Consider the following 10,073-nt stretch of genomic DNA (forward strand, 5'->3'; position numbering starts at 1 on the left):
TGGCTCAAGTGGTAGAGTGTCAGCCTTGGGTAGAAAGAGTTAAACAAGAGCAGAAGTCCCTGAATTCAAATCCTAGTACTGGCACATGCAAGTATACATGCGCATGTGTCTTTTCACTAGGATTCTATGCTTATTTACTGAATGCTTCAGGTAGGCTGGACATAGAAGTTAAGTAAATGCCCAAAGTTACCTAGCTAGTGAGATAGGACTCAATCCCAGATAATCTAAGTCTAGAGTCCATGTCTCTAATAATTTTATTGTATGTTGTACAGATACTGTCACAAGATAAGCAACCTTTTTGCAAGATCAAACAAATAAAAGCGGTCTTTCAGGAAAGTGGGAAGTACTGAGGCAGAAAGTAAGATAGTACCTGAAGGACAGGTGTTGTATAAAGGCTAACACCACTCCAAACTAGTTCCTGAGAATCTTTAGGTATTCTTAGAACTAGTTCTGTTTAGTGCTGATAGAACTAAGTCAAGATCTTTAGTTTTTGTTTGCTTATTTGAAGAAATTATATAAAAACTATTATAATTATCATATGCAACAGGAGCATTGGATTTATTAAACTGTCTGGGATGTGAACCATACACCCTTAAGAATCTTGAATATTCCTGCAACATGAGTATTTATTAATCAGATACTTCACATTGTGCTAGCAGGTTCTACGCACAACACTCAAAACTTATTGTCAGCTCATCTAATAGGAAACCTGTATAAAATGGATGTCACCAAGCCAGTAGATCTGAGCAGAACTCAAGACTTGACTGGGGCTCCTGGCAGTTCCATCAGGACCATGGCACTTCATGGTTCTCCAAGGGCTGCCTTCTCCTAAGTAGTGGTCTTATCGTTAGGCAACAAAGACATATCACACCCGGTCTTTAACTTTGAAGGCACAAAGATAAGCCTATTATACCTGTGACTTGTTTCACAGAAGCCCCTAATTGAAAGCCTCTTAAGTCTCACTGGTCTAATGCTGGCTCACATGCTCTCAACTAAACCTATAGCTAGCTGATAAGAGAATTACTACGGCTATATTAGACTTAACATGCTTCTGAATAAGGGATAAGGATACCTTCTAGTAAGATACCAAGGGTCATAGTAGCTACTGAAACAAAATGAAGAGAGAAAGCCATCAGTGTCCATAGGGATAAGATATCTGGGGGTGAGGGCATATAGAGGACAAATGGAAGAGTGGGGGGACAGGGGGGTGGGAAGACCAGTGGAAAGGGCTCTTGGAACTGCACCAGAGTGAAGATAAAGATGTTCATGGAAATTTCCACAGGAGACACGCTTCAAGAGACCGGTTAACAATACCAAATGCCACCCAAACAGGTCAGCCTGCTCAGGACACAGAAAACAATTAACAAAGAGGAGAAGAATGTCCAATGTCCTCAGAGTAGGATGCAGAGGTTCATTATGTAGCATCTTGAAAGCCATGAGCTGGAGATGGGATTCAACCTGAAGCTTCAGAGGGAGCCTCTAGACTCTAGTCACAGGAATGACTTGGTTTGAAGTATACAAGCTTCATGACATGTCCTCTTGTCTCTTTTTTACTCTGACTCAACTCACTAACTATAAAATAAGTCTCAACTCTGGCAGAACACTTAAGGTTCTCCATCTTCTGGCTCCACAACTGTTTCTATATCACATATTCAAATCAATTTGTTTCCTTTACAAGTATGAAATGCCTTGAATATATTTCTCTTCTTTCTTGCTTCCAAATCAACTGTTTTTACGAAATATCAAACAATCTAGTCTTTCAACTATTGGCTAAGTTAAATACAAAAAACCTTCCTAATATCCACAGAAAACCCATGTTTCCTATGTGTAAACAATCATATCCTACCATCTAGTTTTCTTCTTGTGATGCTTCACTTTGTACACGTATATTTACTTTTTGCCTTTATCTTAATGCTATGTCTTCAGTAAAAAAGTGTCTGAGTGTGCCATCTACCTTCATTTCCACTTCACCTACTCAGTACATTGCCCAGCACCTGTCACTTGACCAGTAAACAATCAAAAAATGAAATAACGTGAACAAAGAGTGTTAGTCAGTTCTGGTCATTGAACCTCTGCTAGAAACAAACATAAGGCAGATGGTGGTATCTACCATAAATAAATGCAGAAATGCAACCACTGGTCAAGAAAAATACAGTTACTTGAGTTCAATGGAAATGAAGGATATTTAATGAATGAAGTGCCTTCCAAACTTCATATTAATTGTGGGAAGAACAGGAGGGCTGGTTATTGGAAGGATGCTATGAAGAAGACAAATTTGGCAATAGGAGAGCAGTTCCTGAAGTTCCCAACTCATCCACAGCTCCACTGGGTTTCTTGTTTGGTGCTTTAAAAAGTGGTACTATCAGCAGTTAGAGATGCAAGTCTCTACAGGTACCTGAGAGCACAGCATCCATTCTCTGGCTACACATACAGAGAGTTCTTTGCTTGTGCCCATTCTTTCTGTTTTTCTCTTTTCTTTTTAAACACTTGGTTGGGAGACACTGCTGCTCACATCACAAATAAGTCATCTTTCTTTATATGCCTGGGTAGATCAAGCTAAAATGTAAGTAACAAACATAACCCAATTTAGTAGGAGAAAAAGAAATAAAAAAGAAAATTCTGTCTTCTACCCAATTCAAACAAAAGCAATAAAATAGCAGCAAGGAATGTGGAAAGAAAAAAAGCCGTGTATGTGTATATAATCAATGTTTTCTAAAGCTTCCCTCTCATGAATCTCATAAAGATGCCCTCTCATGAATTAAGAGTGCAGAATTCTTGACTCAGTCAGCAAATTTAGGTCACAAAAAACTCAAAGCATGAGGGTTTTGCCTGTGCTAGTTTGTGTCATGACCTCCTTGACATTATTTTAATGAAGTATTTTATATACAAATATAGATAACAACAAAAGAAATATCTAAAGCAAAAAGAAAACAACAATGCATATTCATTAAAAATAATTTCTCAACTGAACTTATCTATGGATAGCAAACATAACCATTTTGCTATGAGTATTTGTAAACAGTTCATCCAAATGTTAACACTTCCCTCTTGCATACATTTTTCTGAGGCATATACTGAATTTGTGTTCCTCTTATTTAAAAAAAGTGGGGGTTGGTGTATTCCTATTGCTTCCATCCAAATAAACAAGCAGACTGACATCACAAGACTTCTGTTCATCTAGGCAGAATATTGAATGAACAAATATTTATTCTGGGTTACTTAGCTGTGACACATGAGGGGATTCACGACATGCTATTTCTGGTGCCTACTTCACTTTTACGAGATAATTGCACCTTGGACCACCTAGAACATTGCATTAAATGGAGAGTCCTGATTTAAAAATTTAAAAACATGAAAGGGGCAAAATTTAATCAGTCATGCCTCCATAAAATTAAGGCAATGGAAAGGTGCAATAAAACCAGGATTCATCAAACCATCATTAATTCAGGATCAGATTAAAACCAATAGTGCCAGCTGTATCAGATCCATTCTGCAGCATTAGTCTCTCCTGCTCCTTTTTATTCCCCTGCTTTTCTTTCTTCTCATTTCCCTTTGCTCTCAACCCTAGGGCAGGCTCCTTGGTGGATAAACCTGCAGGACAGTTAATTGTCACATACATGAATTTAATCACATTGTCCATCACATTTGGGGGCCCTGCCGTCAGCGATCCATGACTAATTGTTGTGGTAATTTTTCAATCATTAACAGCAGCACATATGCTGTAGACAAATCCCAAGGTGCCCAGTAAACCCTGGTGACAAGCAGCCCACAGCTCCAGAAGGGCTGCCACACATCTCACCCCAGCCCCCAACCCCAATCCTATTAGTCATGCCTGGTCGTTAATATACATCTATCCCAGGGATATGTCATGCAGCAATGAGGCTGAAGGAGCCTGAGCATGTTTTATGACAATGCCTCATTTTCAATCTAGTCTTAGAAAAAGGAAAAGGAAAAGGAAAGGAAATTAAAACTCCATGTGGGACAAGTAGCTAAGGGCCTATTCTGAACTCTGCTTGTTTTTCATTCATTTTCAGGCAGGCTCCTGAGCTGCAGCAAGTGCCCTTTCTTTGAGTTTCAGCAGTATTAGCGATCTCCATGGCAACCACCAGTGCGCATCTGCTGCACCACACTGCAGCTTCTCTGGCTCAATTCTCAAGTTGTCCTGGTGTCAGACAGGGTGTGCCATGTGCACTGGTGGGACAAGACCCTGCCTTGGGGAATCCTCTAGCTGATTGAAGCCCTGCACTAATCAGCACATAATATGAGTGAACAAGATCACACAGAATATAATTTGCCTGCACTAGGCAATAGGATCCAGGAATACTATGTTTCATTTTCCTTTTCTTAAGGGTCTTTGTTGGTTAAAAGCAAAGAGCCACCAGAGTAGGTATCTGACAAAAAGGATTAATTTTAAACCATGTGGTAACAGTGCTATAAGAAGCTATTTATTTAAAGCATTCATCTCAAGAAATATAAAAATAAAGCATACACCTCATAAAGTTTTCATTAAAGGAACTATACAAGAGGAAATTACAATTCCTAGCTTTTCCTTTTGATTCTCCCTAAGAGAGGGGATTCTTGGGGTACTAGCCAGAATATGAATAAACAGGAGAATGACTCTTGGGGTTTTAGTGAATTCTGATTCTACCTATGGATTCTCAGGAAATTCGTTCTTATATCCAGTTTCCCCAACATTAAAATGAGGTTTACTTATGTTAGGCACTTAGCACTGTATCACTGAATAAGGCCCCAGCAAAACTTAATTAATAAGTGCAATTCATTTTTAGCTTCTCAAATGAAAGCTATTTGATGCAGGCTCCATTATTGTGACACAAGTGGCTGAGCGCCCTCTACTGCCACTTCCAAGTCAGTGAATGCCAGAAAACTGCACTGGGGTTCACTAATACTTACCATAACATAAACTCAAACTATAGTTCACAAGGCCTGTACCAACCAGTGAGGGCAGCAAGAAGGGAGAGGGAGAAATGGAACAAAATGGGTAACAATAGACTGGATGTAAGAAATAGAATAGTCCTGTACCAAGACTACCCAGAGGTACCCATGGTTTATTTACAGCACAGTTATAGAGGTCAAGGACATTTTGGAGGACTCAATTTTGCATCCTGAGCACACATAAAAATAAAATAAAATAAAATAAAAACTAGGATCACGGGACACTTTAAGAAAAGTCAGAGGTCTGGGAAGGTGGCTCAGTGTAGAGTACTTGCCTTTCATGCATGACACCCTGGGTTCAATTCCTCAGCACCACATAAGCAGAAAAAGCCAGAAATATGCTGTGGCTCAAGTGGTAGAGCACTAGCCTTGAGCTGAAGAGCTGAGGGACAGTGCCCAGGCCCCGAGTTCAGGCCCCACAACCGGCAAGAAAGAAAGAAAGAAAGAAAGAAAGAAAGAAAGAAAGAAAGAAAGAAAGAAAGAAAGGAAGGAAGGAAGGAAGGAAGGAAGGAAGGAAGGAAGGAAGGAAGGAAGGAAGGAAGGAAGGAAGGAAGGAAGAGATACAGAGATACAGAGGGGCAGGGAGGGAGGGAAGGAAGGAAGGAAGGAAGGAAGGAAGGAAGGAAGGAAGGAAGGAAGGAAGGAAGGAAGGAAGGAAGGAAGGAAGGGAGAAAGAGAAAGAAAGAAAGAAAGAAAGAAAGAAAGAAAGAAAGAAAGAAAGAAAGAAAGAAAGAAAAGAAAGAAAGAAAGAGAGAAAGAAAGAAAGAAAGGAAGAAAGAAAGGAAGAAAGAAAGGAAGAAAGAAAGAAAGAGTAAGAGAGGGAGGGAGGGAGGGAGGGAGAGAGGGAGGGAGGGAGAGAGGGAGGAAGGAAGAAAGGAAGGAAGGAAGGGAGGAAGAAAGGAAGAAAGAAAGAAAGAAAGAAAGAGAAAGAGAGGGAGGGAGGGAGGGAGAGAGGGAGGAAGGAAGGAAGGAAGGAAGGAAGGAAGGAAGGGAGGGAGGGAGGGAGGGAGGGAGGGAGGGAGGGAGGGAAGGAGGGAGGGAGGGGAGAGGAGAGGAGAGGAGGAAAGAAAGAGAGAGAAAGAAAGAAAGGGAGGGAGGGAGGGAGAGAGGGAAGGAAGGAGGGAGGGAGGGAGGGAGGGAGGGAGGGAGGGAGGGAGGGAAGGCAGGCAGGCAGGCAGGCAGGCAGGCAGGCAGGCAGGCAGGCAGGCAGGCAGGCAAACAAATTTATTTTTCTAAGAATTCTGAATGTAAGTAATAGCTAGTCCCCAATTTTATTTCTTCATTTAGTCTGATTAGACTCACATCCACATTCTATACAGAATTATACAAAACTATACAGAACAGATTTACTTTGGGCAGCTATATATTTATTAGTAGTCATAGTAAAATATATACATAAAACAATCAAATAACTGCCCTTAAGCCTCTTCTCCATTATGTACATTATGACAATGTACACAGCTACAGGTACAACTTCAGTTTAGAGCTGAAATTGGGCAATACATTGAAGAAATTGTGTTTCTTAACTAAAATTAAATTCTTTTGAAAATACATAGAAAACAAAAGTCATAGTTATAATAATACACTAAATGGTAACATACAGGACTGTAATAAATGATGCGCTCTTATTGAATGTCAGAAACTATTGCAAGAGCTACAGACCTCTTTTTCTTTTTCTTTCCTTCCTTCCTTCCTTCCTTCCTTCCTTCCTTCCTTCCTTCCGTCCTTCCTTCCTTCCTTCCTTCCTTCCTTCCTTCCTTCCCTCCCTCTCTGCCTCCCTCCCTCTCTCCCCCCCCTCTCTCTTTGGTGCTGATCCTGGGGCTTGAGCACTGTCATGAGTTTTGTTTTGTTTTGTTTTTTCTTCAAGGCTAGTGCTTTACCAATTGAACCACTTCCAGTTTGGGGGTAGTTAACTGGAGATAAGAGTCTTACAGACTCTTTCCTGCCTGGGCTGGCTTTAAACCATGATTCCTCAGATCCCGGCCTCCTTGAGTAGCTAGGATTATAGGCATGAGCCACCAGCACCCAGCTCAGGTCTCTTCTTAACTTTTGCAACTCAAAAGTGAAGAAAAATGAGACTCAAAAAGGTGTCTTGTGTAAGGTCTTAAAACTGACAAATGACAAAGCTAGTAAACTATGCTGAAGAACACTGAGCAGAATCAAGTTTTGGGACTAGACTCAGAAGTGGATTGTGGTATCTCGTTCAAAACAAACACTGTGAAAGTTTATCATTTTATATCTATTTCCTCTCTTCTATCACTTGTAACTTTTCATGAAGTATCATTGGTTTACTTCTGACATGAATCAGTGCCACTCACAGAAAACTGGCTGCATGATGGGTCAGTGAGGATAGCATACAGAATTTTCCAGAGCCTAGGAGATGATTTATGAGATACTAGAGTAGTCATTAGCACTGAGCTGCTACATTCTGACATGAAGGAGTAAGGGAAGTGGTTTTCTCAGCTTAGCAGTTATCTAAAGAGTAGTCCAAGAGAGCCAATAGATGGATAAGCTGCCGCTTTCCACTTGAAGTCTCTCAAGGAGATGCCAGAAGGAGGTGAGTATATAATGGTCTCCATAATGTGGGGAGAAGCCATCCACAATGTATTGGTGGGAACAGACTAGGTTCAGGGTAGCTTGGCTTCACATGGGAAGACGCCTCAGTGGGAAAAAGGGCAGCAACAGCCACATGAGGGGGAAACAAGATAGGATGCTAGCTGCTGCTGACTGTGAGTAAGCATGCCACTGAGAGCCCCAAGAAATTGTCAGACTGAGAGTGATAATGGCTAATGACAGACTTCTACCATGGTATTTCTGTAGGGAACACTTGTCAGATTCTAGTCCTTTATGGACCCAGATATTAGTCATGAAATGACTAGGCAAACACACTGGCAGGAAGACAGTTTTCCAATTATTTCTGTGACATAATACCTGGGTGAGGCGCTATGAAACGCAAAGTTACATGCACTTATGTTTCACAGGTACCAGTCTCAGAAAAAAAGAAATCCTTAACTTTCTTCATTCTGGTAGGCACTTTTTCAGGCCTTACCCTAAAAAGACAAAATTAAACTTTTGGTTTTTTTTCTATCTACTATTATTTCCCTACATAAGACCAATAACTGACAGTAGCATCCTCAGCATCTCATTCGTCTATAAAGTAAATAATTTGCTAATTGTTAGGCATTGAACGAATTGCTGATTGTGCATGGAATCTGTAATATATTCTGCGGACACAGGAGAAAGATGACAGATCAAGCACTAGGATTCATAATAATAGTACGTTTTGTGAATGAACATCTCTCTTTGAAGCAGATCTAAAGATTTCTAGACAACCTGAATTTTAGAAAGTATTATTTTTATAATATTATGTAGTTCTCTCTTAAGTAGTTCTCTCTTTATGAAGTACTTGAGGAGAGTATGAAAAGGACTTGGATTATTCTAACAAGATTACATTTATCTACCATCACACAAATATTCCTTTGATTTACTGTATGATTCCCCCCCCCCCCATCTAATTAGCATCTTCTGGAATCATACAATAACCCTGCCACTGTAGACGTATAACTGTTGACATTTATAACTATATTTTTCAGTGCATGGAAAGATGAGAAATGCTACTTAGAAAATCATGAGCTCTGACTGCTACTGTAGTAGGGCTACTGTAGTGTCCCAGCACTTAAGATTATGAGTTTGCCTGTGTATACATAACTTATCACCAGGAATCCCAGGTTGAGAATAGCACAGATCTTCGGGGAACAGACATGGTACTTTCTGAGGTCTCTTCCAGTTCTAATATTTGGTAGCTATAGGCTTCAACTACCAGCCTCAGTCTCTCAATAAGAAAAGTAGATAATAATATTAAGCCAGTTCATGTTCTATTAGACATGTATTACTGTATTAGACATGTATTAGACTGTATTACTGAAAAGAAAAAATGTTTTTGAAATATACCCAATCATTCCCTTCTGATAACCTTTTTAAGCTAATAAGTACATATGGTCATACAATGTACACCTAAAAATTACGGTATATAAAACTGTACATTAGCAAAGGCATAAAGTAACTTAGAAATAATTTAGTTGAATCTTATTCATTTTACTGAGAGAGAAACACTATGGTCCAAAGAAATGTAACAAGAATGACTAAGATATTATTATAAATAACACACTGATATTTACCAAAAGGAAATGTTTCAATAATTAATCTAAATCTCTTACATGTACAATTTTCTTTAATCTCCCAAGGAGTCTAAGAGAGAAACATTCTGCCATCTTCACTTTACCAAGTAAGAAAACTAAAACAACAGGAAGGTTATATCATTTGTCTACCTTTACTCATCATCCCACATATAGAAAGCTCCAAGGCAAGTATTAGAATTAAAACTCCATAGCTCCATATGAAACCCTGAGATATCATCTTTCAAAAAAAGTTGATGAAACAATACAGATAAGCTCATATCATTAACTAATGTGAGATTAAATATTGCCAAATTCCCATGAACATATTTTTAGCATCTTCTGTGTGCCAGATCATAGAGGTTTAAACAGGATATTGCCTTCAAGAAAAATGTATTTTGATCAAGAGGCTAAGCCTATCCAAGAATTGTTAGGGTCTAGAGGAAGATGCAAACCAATACTTAATCCAATAAATTAGGAGGTGACTATTTAACTTAAGGACCACTATCCTCTTGCCTTTTTATAAAATTTTCATTTGTATTCAACTATTAGGAATGCATATGTTGCATGAATTGAAGAATATGTACCTCTCACCATGCCTGCCAAGAAGGTCACAGGCTGTGCTAGAAAACAAGGAGTTTTTCAACATATGGCTGAGATGTTCATATCTTCTTGGGTTCAAAGAACCCATGGAGAAGCCAGTGCCAGCTGCTGACTCCAAGTGGCTCCTTTCCCAAGCCCAGCACTTTACAGAAGGTAGGTAACAACTCCCCATACCAGAACCACTAGAATGCTGCTTCACTGCAGATCCCAAACACTCTACAACAGCTGAAGCTGAATCTCTGGGGGAACTGTGTTGTTATCAAGCTCCCTAGGTTTGTGAATGATGGTGCTAATGGATGAGTTGCTTTGCCAGCAGGTCTAAGAATAAACTTTTAACTAGAT

This window comes from Dipodomys spectabilis, unplaced genomic scaffold (genome assembly GCF_019054845.1).
Source record: "Dipodomys spectabilis isolate Male_0828 unplaced genomic scaffold, ASM1905484v1 ptg000104l, whole genome shotgun sequence".
Lineage (NCBI taxonomy): Eukaryota > Metazoa > Chordata > Mammalia > Rodentia > Heteromyidae > Dipodomys > Dipodomys spectabilis.